The sequence below is a fragment of the Vanellus vanellus genome, assembly GCF_965231255.1.
Source record: "Vanellus vanellus genome assembly, chromosome: Z".
Classification (NCBI taxonomy): Eukaryota; Metazoa; Chordata; class Aves; order Charadriiformes; family Charadriidae; genus Vanellus; species Vanellus vanellus.
This window is the reverse complement of record NC_138908.1, coordinates 82,015,604-82,039,009: the sequence shown is the minus strand read 5'-3', so window position 1 is coordinate 82,039,009 and position 23,406 is coordinate 82,015,604.

The following is a 23,406-nucleotide window of genomic DNA, read 5'->3' as shown; positions in this document are numbered from 1 at the left end:
TTTAATGAAAAATTGCAGTGAATGCATATCTGTATATATTCAAAGCAGAATGTGCTGTGGTAATGCTGACCTACAGGGGCTTAGAACTGGGAGAAGCTTCCACTTTTTTTCTTTTTTTCTTTTTTTTTTTTTCCCCAAAGAGTTTTTCCATAATTTCCAGTGTTTTCATAGAAATGATGTATGCTTGTCAGTCTGTTATGTTTAGCTTTTGGGGCTGATGACTACTGCATCATCTCCTGGATTTTGAAAAATAAGAGAGGTTTGCTTCAGCTCTGAATTTTTGTTCGACCATTTCAACTTCCAGGAAAATCAGACTATTGTGCACCTGTCAAGGTTAAAGTTTATTTAACAAAAAAAATATCAATCAACAAGTTGGATGGTCTTGCTGTTTTGGTGGTATTATGTTCAGAGCACTCCTCTCTTTCATCTTCTTTCTTACCGCTCTTCAGATGACTCTAAAAATCTTAGCTTGTTTTTCGTTACTTATAAACCCTATGGCACAGCCAGACACATGCACTGGTTTCATTTAGCTGTGTAATTGCTGATCTTGTTTGCAAATGTTGCTAAATACATGATTAGGCATAAACTGCAGCAGTCTACTCAATACATTCAGACAAATTTTATTATTGCATTCCTTATCTCAAATGCTCACAGACGAAAACTCCACTTACCCGGTTCACAGTTGTCTAATTTTTTCTGCAAGCTTTTCATTATCAGACTTCCAGTGCTGAAGGCAGAAACATTTATGCCAGCGAGGCTAAAGTTTGGACCCGCAACATGTCCTGGAGAGTTGGTCACCAAGCACACACACAGCCTGTAAAACACAAACACGGGTGTCTGAATTGCTCTGATTTTACTTACCGTTTCATGCATCAGTTTTAAAGCATGGTGGGGAGATCAGCTCACAGATCTGAATGTTTTGGATGGGTCATTTACTATGAGAAAGGAAACCTAAGCCATACTCTGCACTGATTCACTTCAGGGTAGAATGCTTTATCTCAGTGACAATGTACTCATGAGCAGCGGTAGAATATGGCCGTGGATAGTCTATAGCTTTATACCGGACTTGATGTTTTGCAACACCAGTCCCACTCTCCTGAATCTAAAGGTACCCACAGCATGGAAGACTAATTCTTTGGAGTCCCACCCATGGGTGCTAAGCAAGACAACAACTGAGTGCATGAAATACGGTGTACAACTCATACCAAGTGGTTATAGGGGAAGGAGAGAAGAGCAAAATGGTAAAAGCCCTATAATTTCATCTCCAGTAAATCTGTATTTGCAGCTTGTTTTCAACTGAGAAGCTGGAGGCTTCTTAACCAATAAATCACCTGCCTTGACCCTTGTATCAACAATAGCAGTTCACTGAACTGACATACAAAAAACAGGTCTCCTGCCTCAAATTTCTGAAAGAAAGCAGAAAGTAAATAAACATCGAGAAATACCTTCATCCATTTTATTTTTGAAGCTCGCTTATTTTTCTTTACATTTGAAGAAAAAAAGTATTTTACAAAGACAAGGATGTTGATTGCTCAGTTAGAATACTGCCCTGGTTTGAGATCTCTTTCACACCAAAGGTCATGATCTTACATCTGCTTGGTAGGAAATGACCTGGATGTGTTTTTAGCTTCAGTGGACAGTGCCAGAACTTACAGGGACACTTTTCTAGGGAGCTTCTGGGACTTCAGAGAAGACCAGCTCTTCATAAAACGAGCCAGATGAAATATATTCAAGAAATCTCTTTCCAAAGCAAATATATAGGGAAATCTAGATGGTTAGCTCAACAGATTGTGATAAATAGGTGTATTATCTAAACTTAGATGGGACAAATGCTACCTCTTATCATTATGCTGTTATTCTAAAAATATTATTAATTTATTAAGGTCCAAATGGCGTGGACATAAGACAGTCAGCACCATTTGTCCTGGAGACCAAGACTTAATTCCAACATATCTGATTTCTAAAGAAGATTATATATATCAACAACAGCTATAGGTATGAGGTCACATGACCAAAACCTAAATACATTTCAGTGAATATAGCAAACTAGAATTACCATGAATTGCCCTATTCTGACCATTGTTTAGAGTAATTAAATCCTGTGCCTTCTGGAGTGTTGAGCTTGTCATGGAAGAGAAGTCAGACAAATTGGCTGTTTTTCATATAAAGGCAATTATTATTTATAGAGGCTATTGAACAAAGACTACTCAGTAACAATGTGGATAACACTTAGCCTACCTTGACACAATCTGGAATGTTTAAATGTAAGTACACAGTGTTTTTTCTGCATTCTATCCTGTTTTGTTAAGTCACGGGAAGAATTGCTGATGGCCAGATTCTTAAGGTGCCTGCCCCCTGTTCAAGCAATTTGTCTCAAATAAAGGCCATGCTTTCATATTCCCAGCTCTTCAACCTCAGAATTGCAATAATTTGGAATGATTATCATTCTTACTTCTATTTTTGTAAGCTGTGTTTAACACTTCTGTTATTGACATTTACATACTGCAACTGAGTATCCATATTTGTATATATACATATGTGTCAGTATAGATATCATATATATGTATGTACATATATATGAGGGAACCGGAAATTGCTGTAATGGGAGTATTCAGAAGACTGATCAATCAAGCCAGCTTAAACTTTAAAACAGAACTCTACTAGATTGATGTTCGTTAACAATACATATTATTTTAATGGCTTGTTCTTACTCATTAACAATTATTATCATTGAATATTCAACATAGTGCTTGACAATCAATCGTAAATTAAGTACGAGTACACAATGCCATGGAGCTTATGCCATGCAGTTAGTGCTGATGACTATAGTCCTTGATGATCTTAATTGATGAGGTCAAAGTGATCAGGCTCTCTCACAAGGGATACCCATTACTACACCTGAGATCTCATCCTGTTATAAAGCATTTGGATTTCTAGACAGCACCTAGCTCTTGGACTCTAGCTATTGACTGCTTGCTGCCCAAAGATAGGAGGGAGGTTCCCAGGCTGAGGTATATGCTTTCTCCTACTGTTTGACTGGGATTTTTTTGTCCCTCACGGAGCTTCTGATTCTTTCCCTTCAATGAAAGCAGTCTTTTCACAGCTCTTGAAGTTGTGCTGCTTCAATGATCAATAATTGCCCATCAGTGAGTTTGCAGTTCTGGGTCCTCTGTTTGTGACCCATATCCACACCTTCAAGACCTTTGCTCCTATCCCACATTTAAACTGACATGATAACAGGGAAAATCCGGTACCACGCTCAGGTTTACACAAGTTCTCATAGAAAGCTGATAACAAGTCCAAGAGGCCAGGATGGGGGCCCGGCACTGTTACCAGAAGGCTTATGTTCTGTTACTAGCACTGGTTATACTATTTTTCTGGGCCATTAAGTACAAAAATGCTTATACAGTTATGCCATATTAGTGTGTTTATGTTTGGTTTAAAAAAAATCCTAATATTAAAATCTGTTCAGTGTGCTTCTGCTTTCATGGGCGCAGCAGTTCTCTGGTCATCCAACCTATATTCGAATTGTAAAACCATTTTCCCATAACAAGATCCACTGGTCCATCAGTTTCAGTGGGAGATGGGCCTAGGGGAAGAATTCACAGAATCACAGAATGGTCAGGGCTGGAAGGGACCTCTGGAGATCATCTAGTCCAACCCCCCCGCCAGAGCAGGGACACCTTAGAGCAGGTTGCACAGGAACGCGTCCAGGCGGGTTTTGAATGTCTCCAGAGATGGAGACTCCACCACCTCCCTGGGCAGCCTGTTCCAGTGCTCTACCACCCTCAAGGTAAAGAAGTTCCTCATCATGTTTAGGTGGAACTTCCTATACTCAAGTTTGTGCCTGTTACCTCTTGTCCTGTCACTGGGCACCACCAAAAAGAGCCTGTCCCCATCCTCCTGGCACCCACCCTTTAAGTATTTGTAAGCATGGATCAGGTCCCCCCTCAACCGTCTTTTTTCCAGACTAAAGAGACCCAATTCCCTCAGTCTTTCTTCATAAGAGAAGTGTTCCAGTCCCCTAATCATCTTGGTAGCCCTTTGCTGCATCCTCTCCAGCAGCTCCCTGTCCTTCTTGAACTGGGGAGCCCAGAACTGGACACAGTACTCCAGATGCAGCCTCACCAAGGCAGAGTAGAGGGGGAGGATGACCTCCCTCCACCTGCTGGCCACACTCTTCTTGAGGCACTCCAGGATGCCATTGGCCTTCTTGGCCACAAGGGCACATTGCTGGCTCATGGTCATCCTGTTGTCCACCAGGACTCCCAGGTCCCTTTCCACAGAGCTGCTGCCCAGCAGGTCAGCCCCCAACCTGTACTGCTGCACGGGGTTATTCCTCCCCAGGTGCAGTACCCTACACTTGCCCTTGTAGAATTTCATATGGTTTCTCTCTGCCCAACTCTCCAGCCTGTCCAGGTCACGCTGAATGGTGGCACAGCCTTCTGACGTGTCAGCCACTCCTCCCAGTTTTGTGTCATCAGCAAACTTGCTGATGGTACGCTCCATCCCTTCATCCAGATCATCGATGAATATATTGAACAGGACTGGACCCAGTACTGACCTCTGAGGGTCACCACTCATTACTGACCTCCAACCAGACTCTGCACCACTAACCACAACCCTCTGAGCTCAGGCTTGTAGTTTTAACACAGGAACATGACTGACCAATGATGCTCTTCAAGTTACTGCTGCAATTTTTCCAGGGACTTTTACACACTTCCCTTCTTGAATTATTTCTCAGGAAAAGACTGAGAAGACAATCTTTACAGAAAGAGAACCATGATAAAAAACATTAACAAGAATGTTTTTATAACAACCTCCCATCACTGCAAGGCTTGTTTATAAGCCCTTTTTTCACCTAGAAGCAGGACAATGGTTATGGCTAGCTGAACTCCAGTTGTGAAGCAGGAGTTAAGAAGGAAACCAATTGCCTTGTCTGGGGTCACAAAATAACAAGGATATTTGCTCTTGTCAGGCTGACATAAGGTGACGGAAAAAAGTAAAAAAGGGTGGTTTAATTTAAAAAACATACCAAAAATCAATTTAAATAACATTATTGTATCTTTACATAAATTAAAATTAATGTAAAATTGCTCATCTGTTTCCGTTTTTACTTTAGTGGGTGTCTAAATCCTCACACATCTGAATGTTAGGGGTGTCTTTGAAGATAACAGGCTCTAATTTTAGGTCTACCTGACACACTGTTTTCAATCTTGATCCTGAGAGCTCTTACCTCTTCTCTAACCCGGAAAGAAGCTGCTTTATTTGCTTGTTTTATGTGAGTGGAACCAGTTCTCGGAGAAAGAAGCAGACCTGCTGAAAGGACTCAGGTGTCTGCCAAAGGTTTTCTCCGTTCACATGTAGAGAGACAGAAAAGTCCCTTCCAGAAAGTATGAGTGTGTGTTGCCCCACACTGAATTCATTATTCTAAAAGCAGAAGAGTGATGTAAGAAATGTCCCCATAAACAGTAGTGTCTTGAATTCTCCTACTTCAACACAGCACCTTAGAAGACATTAAATGGGATTTGTTTTTTTTAACCTCAGGGGTACAACAAAATTCTGTCAACATAGTGGTCTACAAATGTCCTGGTTTGAGATAAAACAGGAACAATTTTGTTCCATAACTTTACTTGTTAGCTGGGCCTCTCCTAACTACTGAAATTAACAGCATATTGTGCAAAGGCTGTTCGCTCTCAGAGTGATCAGACCTACGTTTATAGCTGATGCCCAGGCATGGGATGCGGAGAGGCTCTGCTTATACCTGTTGCTATAACCCCCACGGCCAACCAACTTTGTTATTTGCCCCGTTGGAGGGTCAGAAGTGGAAAAACGTAGAGGGGTCTCACCTGTGGGGAGGAGCAGACAGGACAGGTGACCCCAAACTGACCAACAGGGTATTCTGTCCCATCTGCCTCATGCTCAGTATAAAAGCTGAGGGATCAAAGGGTCAGTGCTCTTTCTTTAATGGCCGACGTCTGAGGAGGACTCTGTCTGTCTGCCTGCCTTTGATCCCAATTCTGAATCCAGATCCAGAATCCAGTTGCTGTCCATCACTGAGTCCAGTCTGGGACCTCCACGATGCCAGATGGTGATGTCATCGTCATCCTGGGACCTTGATACGTTTTTTTATATATTTCATTATTTCCTCTTTATTTTATTATTAATATTTCATTAAAGTAGTTTAGTTCTTTCTGAACTCATAAGTCTCTTTTTCCCTCCTCTATCTCTCTCTTTGAAGAGAGGTGGTGTGGAGCATCTGTCGATCTGTCTGGGGTGCCCCACATCCCCAGTGGTCAGTTCAGCCTAAACCACAACAACGATATAATTGCTAAAATTTCAAAATCCAGATTCTGAACCCAGATCTATTACATTACAGTCCCTACCTTAACCACAAATCTTTATGTTAAAAAAAAAGTCCTCATGGAAGCTCTATTCCGACTACTATGGCCTAGTGTGGGAAGATAGATTTAATGAGTATGTATTTTCTGATCAAACATACACAGATGAAAATGTGTCAGCCATCTGTAATAGTTCTACACAAAGATTTCTGTGTTTTAATGGGAGAAAGGTTTCATGAGCCTCTCTAAAAGAGTGACAAAATAGCAGAGGGCTCAAAGTAGGAGGGAAGAGAGAGGGGCACAAGAAAGCAGAAATTTGGGTTTGGTCCTGTTTCTCCCATCAGATAACATTTGGTACAAGGTGTCAGGCAAGTGTCTGAAGCTCAAGATAATAACCCAGTTAGCTCTCCAGACTCATCAAAATTTTCAGTATTATCTGCACAAGTCTGAAGAAGTTTTTGTGAGCACGGTTTTGCGTGAGAGGAATGCACATTTCTTTATTTGACATGTCAATGTTATTCATAAGGCTATGCTTTTCTCAATTCTGTTTTCTTACATTGAGAAGATTAGTGTGTTGGTTTTTTTTTTTTTAAATTTATTTTATTTTCCTTGCACAATTGTAACACATATGAACTTTTGATAAAGCTGGGCAAACTGTGCTTTTAAATGTTCTACTAATATTTACTTGACTTTTTAAAACAAGTTCTCAGTGACTAGGTTAGCCCCCACTCTGTGTTTGTTTTCTGCAGTTATTTTAGTTAATGAGTTTGCTGGCTGGGATGTTCCTGGGAACAGCTAATTTTAGACAACTATTAAAAAATACTAACAGAAGGTGAATTTCACAAAATGCTGCTATTTGCAATGGAAGTCTGGTTTTAAGAGTTGTGGTTTGCTCATCCAATCAGAAAAACATATCATATGATTTATGTGTCTGCTCACACCATCTTGAATTTCAGATTTTAAATTTTATGTACTTACAACCATCTGCTCACAAGCTAAATTCACACCATGGTTTTATCGGAGAAAATATATATATTTGGTAAACAGTTTTGAATAGTTGATGAAGGGAGGGAAAACGCCATCTGATTGTACAATTTCTTCAGCAGGACTTGGAAGTCACCTTCATTTTTCTGCTTTCTCAGTCTGTAGTGTAATATTTTGATCATTTCCCTTAGTTTGGTCCAGATAGTTTCATTCTTCCCATAGGACTCAGAGTTCACAGTTCCTGAATGACTACAGTTTCACTTTCAGGGAATGAATGGCTGGATACTAGATTTTCCCTAGTTTCCACATTTTGCTGTCCAAATGATTAATCACTGCCTTTAGCCACAGCCTCTTCTGGAGTTAGCCTGAACATGGTGTTCAGGAAGAGAGTAAAGATTTAGGTGTTGAACACTCTGGAGGGCTATTTCATGCAGGCTCAAGGCTTTGCAGCAAGTCCTGGAGGAACACCCAGTTTCCACCACTCTTGCAGTAGGGAAAGGTGAGGGAGGTCAGGAGAGTGAGCGCGGGGCAAAATGGTACAAGACAGCACTAGGGCTTCTCTGGTTGTCCATAGGGAGAGAGGAGGAGCTGAAATAGCAGATGAGGCTGCTGAGGGTGTCCACCACCACTCCCTGTGAGTGCCACACACCTCTTTTCTGCACCTTTGGCATGCTTTTCTCTTCATCTCATCTCACCCCTCCCTGCAGTATGCTGTGCTAAGCGGGTAGCTAGTTGGGTTGTGCCTATTGCCAGCCCTAGCGCCAAGTAGAAGCATTTTTTTCTGGGTACTTACGGGCTTTATGGCAAAACATGGAAAAACTGTTATCAGCTTCATTGTTAATATTTTAGGTATAACTTCTGTTGCTGTGTCCAGACGTACCCCTCGGGATGTACTGTGAAGTGCCTCAGGATCTTGGTCTTCTACCTGTTCATATCACCGTCTTGCTGAAGGACATCCAACGTGCATACCCAGGTTTACTTTGTGAATGAGCAAGATATGAGAACAAGGAAGTGGTTTGGATCCTTAACTTACAGATAATGTCAACCTAGATATAGACAATGTTAATATATTAACAAGCTCTAAGTTACAGCTCCAGTGAGATATGTTTACAGAAAATATCCTTTCTGAAACGTGGTTTCTAAGGTGCTGCTAAAGTTGACACCTACAGAAGCCTTGAATCTAGGTGTATTTGACAGTGTGAAGCAGCTCCAGGGTCAAAGGAGCAGTGTAAGGGAGGGGGAAAGGCAGAAGAAAACTACTGCCAGAGAACAAGGAGTCAGTGACCTTCTCACCTTATTTTCCTGTTTGTGCTGCAATTATCTAGCTTCAGAGAGGAGAGTGTAGAGGAATCCTGACTGCTTTAAATATCGTAAAATCCCTAATGCAGGTTTCCAAAAAACACCTGGAAATGTCAGAGGAATATAAAACTGAAGAATGAGTATAGAGGAACTTATTGTGGCTTATTGAGGGCCCTTCATTATCAGTGAGAGGGACATACAGATGCAGACAGAAGTAATGACTTCTGTCAGTGAACCCAGATGTACCCAGCGTACACAGGTCAGAAGTACCCAGTGTACAGTTACTTCTCTCACAAGTACCCAACTCTCTCCTTTCTACACAAAAAGAGGCAAAAAACCACCTACACTCATAGATGAGCAGACATCTCCTGGCCCTTATTTTGCACAAATGTCCCATAATATTCACAAATTCTTCTCCTCTTCACAGAGGCCCAGAAGCACTCCTCCATCAGACGCAGATGTATAGAAACATCCATACTAGCAAGGAAACACATGCACACAGTGCCAGATTCACGGAAATACTGCCACCCATGCTTACAAACATTGCACCATACAGACGGGTGTATGGCTCATTGGACACAGGCATTGATGGCAAACTGCCTACAGCTACAGAAATATTTAGAGCTCACATTGTGTAGATGTGGCCACTTTCTGCATTCGAAAGCAGCACAGAGGAGTCCAGCATCACAACACACATATTAGGATGGTCGGTCACAACACTGGGTGGCCACAAGGCCAAGGAGAGGGTGTGCCATGGCTCTCTGCTGCATGGTCCCTGTGGGGCATGCAGTGAGAGCACAGTCTGGTCTTACCACTGCGAAAAAAGTTCCTCGCATTTAATGCCTCCAGACATAAAGGATGCAGACAAGGAGCACAGACAGGAAGCTTTATGGTGCTCAAAATTAGTTTTAATTCCCTGCAACTCTGCTCCTCCTTTTGTATTCTCTGCCAGAAAAGCAGACAGGTTGTCATGGCTAAAAAAAAATTTAACACAATGCCTAAAGCATCTCGTAAGCAATGTGGTTCAGGGAAATCAAGCCCAGTGCAGTTACGGGGTATTTCAGACTGGCATCCTTTATGAACTTGCTGTATCTTTAAACAGCCTAGCTGAAGCAGCTTTTAACTGAGTCTGTCCTTTTCTGTGCCTGCTGCTGAGCTCATTCAGAGCTGCCACATTTCAGCAGATTGCAAAAGGAAACACTGAAGATACCTGTCCAGTTTTTGTACAGTAGGCAAAACTGTGCCTTTTCTTCCCATAAATTTAATCGCCATCTTCACCCATGGTCCAGCAAAATCTTTGCCTGTATTTCCAGTCTGACTTGGGACAAGAAATTTTGGAAAATATTAAATTGTTTGACTAGAAAAAGAAAAGAGAAAGCTCTGATATCTGCCCTTCTGAAATGATCACATTGTTCCATATAGCGAAATTAATTTATAACAGGCATTTGTTTGTATCCACTGTTTCAAATAGCTCTTTTCACCAGGGCTGCATGATGTTTTCCCTGTTGTATGGTTAGTAGGTCTGATAAATTAACAGCCATGCCCAGCATCAGAAAGGAGATTGGTAGCAGAGGTGCAATTTTAATCTGGCTGTATCTATGTCACATGCCTTAACTGCAGGAAAGTCCTTCTCTGCTGCCTAACAAGCAGTATATGCATGGTAATAAACCATGCCAGGATGCGCTGGCAGCATCTGAACAGGCTTTTCCCTCAAACATTTGTCACATGGCTTTTCTTTGTTTTAGGGGTATGATCACACATAGATCAAGGTGAAGGAGTGCGACACTTTAGAGAGGGACACACTAGCGCTGCCCAAAGAAAGATGCGCTGTAATTCAGCGGACTTTAATTCTGCTCCCGGTTCTGCTGCTGAGCTGGGAGAGTCATGTCACATCAGACCGCTGATCCCACCTTCCCGCGGAAAGCTCTTTAAGCTCCGTCAATGGCAAGTATTATTGTCAGATCTATTTAAGATTGATGTCATTACTTAAGCAACAGCCTTTTTCCTCATCAAAGGTGTGCTAACGTCATTTTACAGCAAACTTTACTGACTTACACATTATCACCCTTACTGCTGGAACTGCTGCTGCACAGCACCACGCTCGGTGCTCTGACCACGTGGCACAGTGCTCTGCTGCTCTCGTGGGGCAGTGGGTGGTGATAGAAATGTTGCAGCATGCTCCAGGCCTGGGAGGTGATCCCAATGTTCCTGCCATTTTCTGTCATTTTCTGTATTCCCAAAGCTATGATTTACACTGCATAGAGAATGTGAATGAACCCAGGGGGTTTGTATCCGCAGCAAGGATAGCGTAGCAGATCCAGGGAAAGGAGGTGCCATTAACCAGGGTAAAAATGGATGCAAGCTCTATCCTTCTACTAGAGGAGCAGCAACCTGTGACAAAAGGCACATGGGGCCCTTGAAGCTTGAGGATATGTGATTGCATCCCTCAGCCCTTGCTCAGTCTCCCACGGGTGTCTAGATAAACTCAGAGAACATAAGCGAGACTTGATTATAAAAAGAAAAAACTGTAAGAGAAACACATGGCCAGCCTCTCCTTTGTGAAAGATACGCAAGAGTGTTCGCAATTGCAGCTAAAAAGGTCATTCTTTGGTCATTCAGAGGGGATCTCGTTCTCATCACAGACTCAGAGGATGTAGGGGAGGTCCATAGGACACAGTGCGAACTGTAAACCACGCACAGATTTTGGATTTCTGATCCCTCATTTGTTGGATTTGCTTCCTGGCAGTCCCAGGTTCATCTTTAGAACTCACAGATATTTGTCACATGTGTTCCCTAAAGATGACGGAGCCACTGAAAACCATAGATTTGCTGCTGCAACTGGAGAGAAGAGCTCCTGGAGATGGTCTGGGTGAAGCAACTATGACAAAATGCTTAGATACAGCTGTGCGTTATGGCACAAATGTACATGAAGCAGAGCATCTCAGGGAGCACAATCGGTACCAAGGACTCCATCAAATCATCATAATAAACTTTGGACACTCAAAGCCTTATCAAAAAGAAGTTATCTTTTAAGGAAGAACTTTTTGCACAGCACAGCCTCAGATTCTACTTTCAAAGGGATTGGAACAGTGGGAGTTGGCCATATGCTGACATTTCTGGTCTTCTGGTCTTTGGTGCTGCTCAGAAGCTCCACATAGATCACATGCTAATTGTTTTTGCATCTATAGGACATTCTTTTCCTTGACGGTGAACTCAGGGAATGCATAGGCAATTCAATACTGAGAGTAACCTGAATTTATACAACACAGGATGGCCAGAAAATAACCGGCCAAACTGCAGCGCTCTCTCTGTTCAGCCAAATTCTCCCTGCACGATGCCCCTCTCTACAGAATTTTCCTCTCGCTAAAATATTTTCCCATCTAGACATGTGCAATTCCCATGTGCAACTCCCAGCGCTGTCAAAATATGCCAGGCACATCAGTGCTGAGCTGATCAGTCGGGAGAGCCAATTCCAAAGGTCAGGCTTCTTATTTCATACCTAACGCTGCTGATGTGGCTGATCAGTTCAAGGATATATACCGAAAAGAGACAGAGAAGAATAGCTTCTTGGGGAATTCAAGACCTGACTTGTAGACAGCAAATTGTCCAGATAAAGCAAGTAAGTTTGTTAGCACTTGAGATGTCAAGAGCAGCTTGCTTTATAACTTCTTAAATGAAACATTAAAAGCCACAATTTTTTTTTTTTTTTTTTTCTGATTTGGGGGTTGGGTTTTTTGGGGGGGTTGTTGTTTTTTGTCTTTTTTTTTTGGTGTTTTTTTGGGGTGGGTTTTTTTTTTTTTTTTTGGTAGAAAGAACCTAAAGGTGTTATTATATGAAGCTTCTTGGGACTCCTGTAGATTAGATACACTGATTCAGCCTCCACTGCTAGCATGGGACATTACTATGAAAAAGGACGGTAACAGAGTGCAGGTGTAGGATGCCACAGCACAGAACTAAGCAGGAAGAAGATCCAGAAAAGAAGTACGGATATGAAGTTCCTGAACGTTACATGGTTCTCCCTGCACTTGAACAGCCATGACTTGATCAATGCAAAGCCGATGAATGAGATGCTCATCCACCTGCCCAGTTTGCTAACAGGAACGCAGCAAGCACAGACCATCGCTGACTCCAGATACAGGGGGATTTTATGGAATAGGACTGAAGCGTTATAGAAGAACCCATTTATTTCAAGTCCTATAGGAGCAGTCAAAATTTCGCCTGAGCTGTGATACCCTCAGTACTGCTCAGACAGACACAGAAAAGAAGTCTAGGTGTTTTTATAACCCCATCCACAGCAAATATGAATCCTTGGATCTCAGTGACATGCTCTCAGGTTTGCTGTAGTGCTCATATCACATGTCCAGCTTTTATCTGTCATTCAAACTTACTGTCCAAATCTGGGAGGTGTAAAGCTTGTTCTCAGTTTTTACTTGAGATGGTGACTTTCTGTTCCCTTCTGAGAAGCGCTAGATGTACATTTTATATGTGAAGTTTTCACTGCATGTATAAAGCTTAGGATAAATTTCATGGCTCCGGGCTCAGTGAAGGTAGAGGTAAAGAGAATAAAAAACTGAAAAAAAAAAAACAACAAAGAAAACAATAAATATTTAAACTTTGGCATAGTAAAAATCTCTCCTTTTACATACAATTTTCTTTTCTATTCATGTTTCCTCCCCTTCTGCACTTATACTTGCCCATTTTGCACAGTGCAAATGTGTAGCAAAACACCCATCTCTTAATACATTTTCCTTTGGGGACATGGCAAATAAATGCATAAATTAACATATATGTGAATTTCTGTTTCAGGGGTTTAGCAGAACTTCTGAAAACTGACAAGCTGGAGTTTTTCGAGTCATCTTTGTATAATTTATAGTATATTCTGAACATTACTTTGTGTGTGTGTGTGTGTGTGCACCGCAGCATTCTTTGCCGTCTTCTGAAACAAGCTTATGCTTTTGAAAGTTTTGTGGAGATGTGTGGGGAGTTTCACAGAATTATTTTTTTCTCTTTTTTTATCACTCCAGATCCAGAAGGAAGATCTCACGAATTTAACATTTTCCGTTAAGCAAGATTACTGGATCTTGGGGAAACCTTACTTACTTCTCAACGAGTATAAAGATAATTTTCTCAGAATCCCAGAAAGAATAGATTCTGAAAGGCACCTGAGCACCTTCTCTGTTTCATGTTGATGTTATATTTTAATTTTAAAACCTAGCCACTGCAGCAAACACAGTTCCTGGAGATTCTCATCACAACTCCAGTTCAAGTAGAAATGACATATTGTAGAAATCCATATACAAAAATTCTTACACACAGTACATGCATATGTATGCACATCATGAATAAACATAAACACACATGTACACAAACATGTAATTAAAATGTGTCGTCCTGACCAGTGGTCAGTAGAGTGTCATCTTAGTAAAGGGAAGTTAAATCCTTGTTCTGAACTTCAAGGCCAGGAAAAGAATAAGCCGTGCAATGAGCCTGGGCGTTTGGCAGCAAAGCTGGAAACCTTCAGCTAACTTAGTTCATGTGTGAGACGTGGTCTAATACGCAGTGTTGGTGCTGTGGTTGAACTTTGCCTCCACCATAAAGCAGCACAGCTAAATTATGATGCCTCACTGAGATTTCAGTGTTACAGGGGATTAATTTGGTTCTCAGGACAAAGCAATTTGTATAATCATGCTCTGGTTTATTTTACATTAGTTTTTCATATAGACAATTCACTAGATTTTGGAAACATACTTAAATCTTTGAGTCTTCGATACCACTTAATCACTGGGAAAGCAAACAAAGGAACAAGCAAACAAACCTAAAACCTCTCAGTGCTCTCAGTCTCCATAATTAAAAAAAAAAAAAATTAAAAAAAAAAAATCCAAACCTTTCTTTTTTTACCTTAAAACTAAAAGTGCAACCAAAGATAGTTTGCATATGATCGCTACAGAAGTAGGAAAAACACATTTTATCCACCTGGCCTTAAAAGTCGCGATACCTCAGTTGAAAATTTTCATTTTCTTTTTTATATATTTTTTTCATTCCATCTTATAACTGTACTTTCCCAACCTTTAATACTCTTGCAAAGACTTGAAGACATTTTTTGACATCCAAAATCTTACTGCTTTTCTTTTAGCCCTCGAAATCATAAAGTGGATAGAAAAAAAAAACAAAAAAAAAACAACCAATAAAAAAACCCGAGCCCCAGACATTCACTGACACAGAGACACAAGCTATGCTACCCAGCCATATACCATATGACACATGAAAGGTCTGGACAATACTGTACAGACAAGGTCAGGCTGGGTTTATATGGAAGAAGTTAATTACAAATGAGAGAAGAAGTCCTTAGAGTCTCTGTAACTGTGCTGGACTTTTTGTTCCCTTGTCAGAGAGTTTAGCAGAGTTTTCTGCGTTTGCCTGTCTTCTCACATTATTTCAAGCTGAATTATAGTCATGCTCTGAAAATCAGCACTTAACTCCTGCAAATCTCAGCCTAATGCAAGACAGTTTCCTCACTACTGTCTTCAAACAACCAGGTACTTGCCACCGCTCTTCCTGTAGCTTAGCCATTGTCTCCAGCAGGTAAGCAATAGAATCATAGAATGGTTTAGGTTAGAAAGGACCTTGAAGATCATCAAGTTCCAACCCCCCTGCCATAGACAGAGACACCTCCCACTAGACCAGGTTGCCCAAGGCCACGTCCAGCCTGGCCTTCAACACCTCCAGGGATGGGGCCTCAACAACTTCTCTGGGCAACCTGTTCCAGTGCCTTAACACCCTCAAAGTGAAAAACTTCTTCCTAATGTTTAATCTGAACCTGCCCTCTTCCAGTTTAAAGCCATTCCCCCTCGTGCTATCACTACATGTCCATGTAAAAAGTCCTTCCCCAGCTCTCCTGTAGGCCCCCTTTAGGTACTGGATGGCCGCAATAAGATGTCCCCAGAGCCTTCTCTTCTCCAGGCTGAACAGCCCCAACTCCTTCAGCCTCTCCTCATAGGAGAGGTGCTCCAGCCCTCAGATCATCCTCGTAGCTCTCCTCTGGACATGCTCCAGCAGGTCCATGTCCTTCTTGTGTTGGGGACTCCAGAGCTGGATGCAGTACTCCAGGTGGGGTCTCAGGAGAGTGGAGTAGAGGGGAAGAATCACCTCCTTTGACCTGCTGGCCACACTTCTTCTGATGCAGCCCAGGATACAGTTGGCCTTCTGGACTGCGATTGCACATTGCTGGCTCATGTTGAGCTTCTCATCACTCGGCACCCACAGGTCCTTCTCCTCAGGGCTGCTCTCCAGCCATTCCCTGCCGAGCCTATATTTGTGCTTGGGATTGCCCTGACCCAGATGTAAGACCTTGCACTTGGCCTTGTTGAACTGCATGAGGTTGGCTTGGGCCCACCTCTGCAGCCTGTCCAGGTCCCTCTGGATGGCATCCCTCCCCTCCAGCGTGTCTACCTCACCAAACGGCTTGGTATCATCGGCAAACTTGCTGAGGGTGCACTTGACCTCACTGTCCATGTTGCTGACAAAGGTGTTGAACAGTACAGGCCTCAGTACCGACCCCTCAGGAACACCACTCATCACTGCTCTCCATTTGGACATCGAGCCGTTGAGCGCAACTCTTTGAGTGCGATCGTCCAACCAGTTCTTTATCCACTGAGTGGTCCATTTGCCGAATTCATGTCTCTTCAATTTTGAGACAGGATATTGTGTGGGACAGTGTCAAACGCTTTGCACAAGTCCAGGTAGATGACATCAGTTGGTCTTCCCTTGTCCACTGCCGCTGTAACCCCTTCGTAGAAGGCCACCAAATTTGTCAGGCATGACTTGCCCTTGGTGAAGTCATGCTGGCTGTCACCAATCACCTCCTTGTTTTCGATGTGCCTCAGCAGAGTTTCCAGGAGGATCTGCTCCATGATCTTGCCAGGCACAGAGGTGAGACTGACTGGCCTGTAGTTCCCTGAGTCATCCTTATTTCCCTTTTTAAAAATAGGGGTTATGTTTCCCCTTTTCCAGTCAGCAGGAACCTCACCAGACCGCCACGACTTCTCAAATATGATGGCTAGTGGCTTAGCGACTTCATCTGCCAGTTCCCTCAGGACCCGCAGATGTATCTCACCAGGTCCCATGGACTTGTGCACCTTCAGGTTCCTCTTGTGGTCTCACACTTGATCTTCACCTACTCACACTGTCTAAATTTTGATTAATGTACAATGTTTCTCTTGCAACGGCCATCAAATAAAAATCATGATGATTTGTTCAGGGAGAGAATGACATTTTACCATCAGCACTTCAGATCAGTGTTCTCTGGTTACTCTGTGCTTGTTCACCTGGCCCATCTGACATGAAGGCTCTTCCAGTGCCTCCTGCTCAGAAAATAAAATTTGGTGCTTCCTGACTGCTTTTTCTGCCTGAGATTTTAGAAGGTCCTACAGGAATGTATAGAAAAAGTCTCTGCTTTTTAAAGGTTTTTGGGTGTGGACATATACTTCTTAAACCATCGAAAAACCCTCATGAAATAGCGTTTAGACTTTTTGGTATCTAGCATTTCAGATTATATACAGCTCTGGGAAGATCCTGTTTCGCACGGCTGGTGTTAGTACTTACCAGAAAGAAGTTCTGGTTTTCTGGTTCCTACCATACAGTAGGAAATCTCACAACAGTGAAGAAAACAATGTAGCTGGATATAAAAATCTAGATAGTGATATTTCTCATTAGCATCCGGCATCCTGCACAAAGTTCTGTACTAACTGTTGAGAATAAGAAAAGGTGTGGGTAATGAGGATGGAATTAGGCTGGAAAGTCAGAGCAGAAATATGAGCCTAGACTTTATGTATCCCATATGGGCAGCACCACAGCCAGATTGAGGCTCCTGAACTACACAGAAAAGTTCAAAATTCAGCTGTTTGCCTTGTACAGACAGTATCTTCTTTGTGGTCCAGACTTGCGTAAGACCTTATACAGCTGATCAGGGGTGGTTAAAGTTTCCTCTCCATCCTGTTTTAGCCAAAGCCTGAGACTATATACTTAGCCATGTCATAGTACAAGTGCAACAAATGGCCGAGAGTAGAACAGCAAACCCAATTTTAACAAAAACAACCACAAAAATCTGCCTCCCTTATTTCCTGGCTTTGCACTTGGCAATGCCTGGCAATGTCTTTCCCGCTTGGACGATCTAAATATTCTCCAAATGGAATATGGCCCTCTGTCATGCAGAGGGACACAACAGAGAGCTTCTGCTCAGAGACACTGTGGTGGATATAGTGGACTAATTTCATCATGGACAAAGCTGCTTTGCTGCCACAGAAATTATGTTATGACTCCTTTTGCATATTTTGCTTTACCCTTCGCATATCTTATTATTACCCCAGCAGTCCCATAACTTTCCATGCACAGCTCTCTTGCTCAGGGACCAAAAGGACACAATAGTTGGTCAGACCAGATTACATCAGTTTGAATGACATGAAAAAAAAAAAAAAAAAAGGATAGGAATCTGTTATTGCACCATGTCCATACTGGCGCACAGCACAGTTTCAGTTCATGACAGGTAAATGTATATTTTGTCATGTCCTGTGTTATGTGTGTAAATGTCTTACAGAGTTGGCGACATCTGTGCCATGCTCTCATAGCCTGTGCTTCTGGACATGATCTTACTTGGCTGATGCTGTGCTTTGTTATGCACTGTCTTGCCGAGCTGCTGATGTGCTTTATTAAATCAACATTATTTGAGTTCCACAGACCTGTGGAGAGGATCTTCAGCTGCCCGTTTCCTTACTTGAATTGCTTGCTGTGCATTAGATCTAGCTAATTGTGCATTGGATCTAGCTAAACAGTCTTACTCCTTTTGCTTTTCTTCTTATAAAGCAGAATGACAGAGGGGAAATGCTAAGCTTAGAAACTTGGCAGGGGGGAGGGGGAGAGAGCAGGGGGAGAAAAGAAAAAAAAAATAATAAAAAAGAAAGCCTCAGGAGTCCAACAGTCCAGGACTTTATGGGTTTGATGCTGAATAACTGGGAAAATACAGAAATCAGTAGTGGAAACAGAACTGGAAGCTCTGAAGCAGGACTATGTTTGTGAGCAGGTAACAAGCTTTTACTGCATGAAAAAATGACGTTGCAATAGCGTTTGAAAAGAACCTGGCCTCATCAAACGTGCTAGTTTGACAGTTTTGAGAGCTTCCTTGTGCCAATCCTGTCAAACCGGAGCAGGAGCAGAACAGGCAAAGTGTGTGAGCTGCTAGTTAACACACTCGTGTTCAGTCCCGCATGGTGATTTCAAATTGTCCCTCCTTAGATGTTTTGCATCAGGGTTTTGCTGCCTAAATTCTTTCTTTTCTGATCTCTGTGACCTACACATGTACCTCTTTCCTCTCGAGGCTGACGTGATCATGGGCTGAAGCAAGTAAGAACTGCCCAGCACTGAGGAGGGAAATTATGTCTGTAACTACTGCAGATTGAATGTTAAGTTAAGACAAGATAAAGTTAAAGTCTGATTAGTGACCAGTTAGAAATAATTAGTGCAAAAGATGCAATATGGTACCATCAGCACCAGCCCACTCTCTGAATAATCCAAACAATATGCCCTGATTAGAAACAGCAGCAAGATGACATTTTTAGAGCATCACCTCAACTCAGCTCTTTCCTTAATCAAGACGTATCTCCATGACTGGGAAAAATAAGGCATGCATAAAATTAGCAAGAGTTTGCACTGTGATTATTGCAGTTGATCTGAGAATCAAGAGCTCTGAGTCCTCTCCTTACCACTAATATGCCATTTTTTTCCCCATTTGCAAGTACATTCTTTGGAAACAACATCAGATGTGAGTTTAAAGGATAGGAGATAGGGATGGCAAATCAAATTTAGGTTTGGGGTCTCTTCTTTAAGCTAAATTATCCCTTACCAGCAGCTGCTGATTCTCACATCTCCTGCACAAACAACTGCCGCTGGCTGCTTTCTGTGTTGGGGCCATTTTCAAATCCTGCAGCAACACCTGCACGCGTATGGTGAGAAGAGCAGCTCAGCTCCTTATTTCAGCCCATCAAGAATTCACTTCTCTGAGCTGTTCTCACTGAATCAGCCTCTCCTCATCTCCTGTCGGGAATGGATATTCAGTCAGCTGGACCATGCTGAACGAAGAGGTACGCCATCGAAATATTTCTACTCCAGGATAAAAAGGGATCTTATGTCTTAGTGTTTAAACTGAATGAGAAATTAGAAGCATAGCTTTGACAGAGTACGCCAGTGTGGTACTTGCACCAATGTGACAGTAACCATATTGCTGTACTACTATAACTGGCAGAAATTTTTTCACAGTGCTTGAAACCACAGACCCTGTAGTCCACGTGGAGATGTCTGACTATAACGCTTCATGAATAGCGAGAAAATGCTATCACTTCTGACATGATTTCCCTCTGCGGTAACTTGCATTAAAATACATTGGTGTTAAGTATTAAATAAGGACATAGCGATACAAAGCACAACAGGAGACTCTGATTCGCCTGTTTAGCTCCCACTCTTCTCTCAGTATTACCCACAGAGGTACCTTATAGATACCTGGATAAGGTATCGGGACTTTTTCTTGACTTTTCATTATGTTACTGACATATGGGGTCTCATTTGTTACAGTTGCAAACTGACCACAGCGCTTCCCTAGTGTCCCCCCTCCTCCCCCAGAGCCTGATGAGTTAAAGGGCATTTGCAAAGTTCTCTGGGATACTTGTCTGAGAAAAACTCCGAATAGCATGTGTAGGTGTATCTGAACAAAGTTATACATTGAGCCTGAGCATTTAGCACACCTGTCAAAGAGGTGATAATTTATATTTTTTCAGTCAGCTGACAGAGACCTGTGCGTTCAGTGAACAACCAAGTTCTGGATCATCTTCTGGAAGTCCATGCCTGTTCTTATTTAATACAGGTGTAGACTGATAAAATTTGTTTTTAACTTCCTAGAAAGTGGGTAAAGTTAGGTGGGATGTAACATGGAGGCAGAAAACATAAAATTCATTTGCATATGCAAAGCTGGCACAAAAAAATGGTGATTTCCAAGGAGAGGTTTGAAAACAGAGATGCTTTACAGTCTGATTTACAAAGAAATTGGAGTATGCACAATGTTTGTTGCTAAATTCAATTGAGTATTTGATATAATATGTTTCTGAAAGAAGAAGGGAAAATATTTTCAAAGAAGTTTGAGTATCTTTCATTTTATGTGGGAGATAATCAGGGCACTGTAATATTCCTATTAAGAATATGGGGGAAATGAAGAATATTTAAATGGAAAATAAGTAGATAATAGTTTATCCATATAATTATAGTAGTGAAATAATTAGTGATAAACTCCTTACAGGGATCACACCTGTCATTAAAAAAAAACAACAGTCTCAAATATCATCATTTTTTGACAAAGCCATTTCCTGAAAGAGGGGAAAAATGATTAAAAACTTCAATTCACAAAGTGACTTTTATTTTGACAATAAATAACATACAAGTCACATTGTAAAATGAGACCCTTAATCATTTTCTGCCATGTTATTTGTCAAAATATAGACAGGAAAAAATGATCACTCATAAATAAAAGGTAACTTTCTTTTGCCATTTGCAGGGTGGGGGAGTAAATGCAGTGTTTGTTGAAGTTCTTAGAGAGGAAGGAGAGGGAAATAAATAGCTAAAGTTTGGAGAAGAAAAAAAACAACTCTAATAAACTCAGTCTGATCAACCATATTGAGTAATCAAAAATTTATCCTTTGTGGAACCTGTGGGGGAAAATAGCATTTTTATTGGAATATTAACACTGAAAGATTTGAAAGCATCACACAGGGAAGGTACTTTCAAAGCCCTACCCTAATTGCCTATGATGTATACTCTCAGCCTAATTTAATGTTAATTGGATTTCCCAATGTCATTGTCCAAATGGCATTTTTTGTTTAGTTTTTAGCTGCTTTCAGCTGTTGGATGAAGTCAGAGAAAAGCTTTCACACTGAACATTTGTTTCCAAAAAGTGTGAGTGGGTAGAAAACGGCATTATACAAATAAGAACAAAGAACGGGGTTGTTTCATTATTATTTTTGGAAACTCGTAAGTAGGATTTGCTTTTTTATGACAAGTTTTAGGACTAAGGACAGCATCCTGTAACTGAAACACTTTTCAGCTGATTTCTATAGGATTTGGTACTTATGGCAACTGCAGCCTTGACCTTTTACATTCTTTACACACTCTTTCATGGAAAAGTAGAAAGGAGTTGGCAGTAAAACAATTTTTGTTTAGTTTTTGGGCAATGAATTACAGGTTGCCTGTAGTATGAAATTAGTATCAGTTAATAATTCCCAGCATTTTCCAGTACATGATGACAACTCTGTGCCATGATTTACAAGTTTTACTGACCCCAAAAATGTCATTCTTGCTATGAATATAACTTGAAAGTTCAAAGACTTCAACTGACAGCTCCAGTGCTTGGACTGGTCTGAATGCACCGTTTAACTGGTATGTTCCATTCATTGCACATACTAAATCAGTCACTCTAAGCTATATTGTCAGGACCAAAAATTTAACAAGAGAAGGGAACTTTGCCCATAATCATTCTGTCTTTTCCATATCTGCCTTAGAATAAGAAAAAAAAACAAACAACCAAACACACACACAAAAAAAAAAAAAAAAAGAGGGGATGCCTGCTTAAGAGTTTGTTTATTACAGAAAAAGACATGCAGACTTTACCTAGACAGGAAAAAGGAAAGCAGGAGGGGAGGGCAGGAGGCAGAGGCAGAGAGAAAGGAAAACATGGAAGTTTATAGAGTCACTAGTCCAAAGAACTTACAGTACCATGCAAATATAAATTAATAACAATTTCAATTATAGGGGGCTTTTTCCTCCTTGAAAAAAAATACAGAAATATTAACTACATAGTTCTCACTGAACACTTATGAAGCAGATTATTACCTATTTATGCATTTTACAGGTAGCCAGTTTCCGTTTGTATAAGGAGCAAAATACTGGAATTCTTGACAAAAATACATAAATTCACACATTCTCATGTTCTGGAAATGCTGCTAAAGATATCAGGTTTAGCTGAAACTGTCTGAATTAGTAAGAATTTTGCTGTTGGTTGACATGTCATCACGATTTCATGTAGTGTCATAACAGCCCTATAGGACAGACTTGTTTAGGCTTCTTGTTGAGTAAGGTGAGAACTAAGAAGGGAATGAAAATCGGTACGGAAACAGCCCAGTGGCAGAGCCGGAAATGCAACGTCAGTGTCCTGAATTTATGTTTTCGGTTGTTCAAGTCCAAAGTGGTTGTTTCACAATTGATAATACGTTGAAGTTGCACATAAATTAACATGCAGGGAAATGCCTGAAGCGGGGTAAAGATAGACAGTTGGTAAAACCTCAGTGCTGAAGTTGACAGGCATTCTGTCATAGATTTCAGTTAGGCCATAAGATGCTCATACACCATATAGTACTTATTACTACAGTATATTTCATTTTAGTGGTTACTATCACTATTTATATGTTCTATGTCAGTATGTGAAGAAAACTCTTTGACCAAAGGATGGGTGCAAGAACAGACTTGGTTTTGTCTTTCACCTGGCATGGACTTCAGGAAGTCTTTTTGCAGTAGCTGTATCACTTAAGGAACAGCAGAGTCCACATAGTAGGTCTGGGGAAGAGTCATCTGGCTTATATATTATTATAATTATATTATTATTACAGAACTCAGAGGGTTGTGATCAGCAGCACAGAGTCTAGCTGGAGGCCTGTAACCAGTGGTGTCCCCCAGGGGTCAATACTCGGTCCAA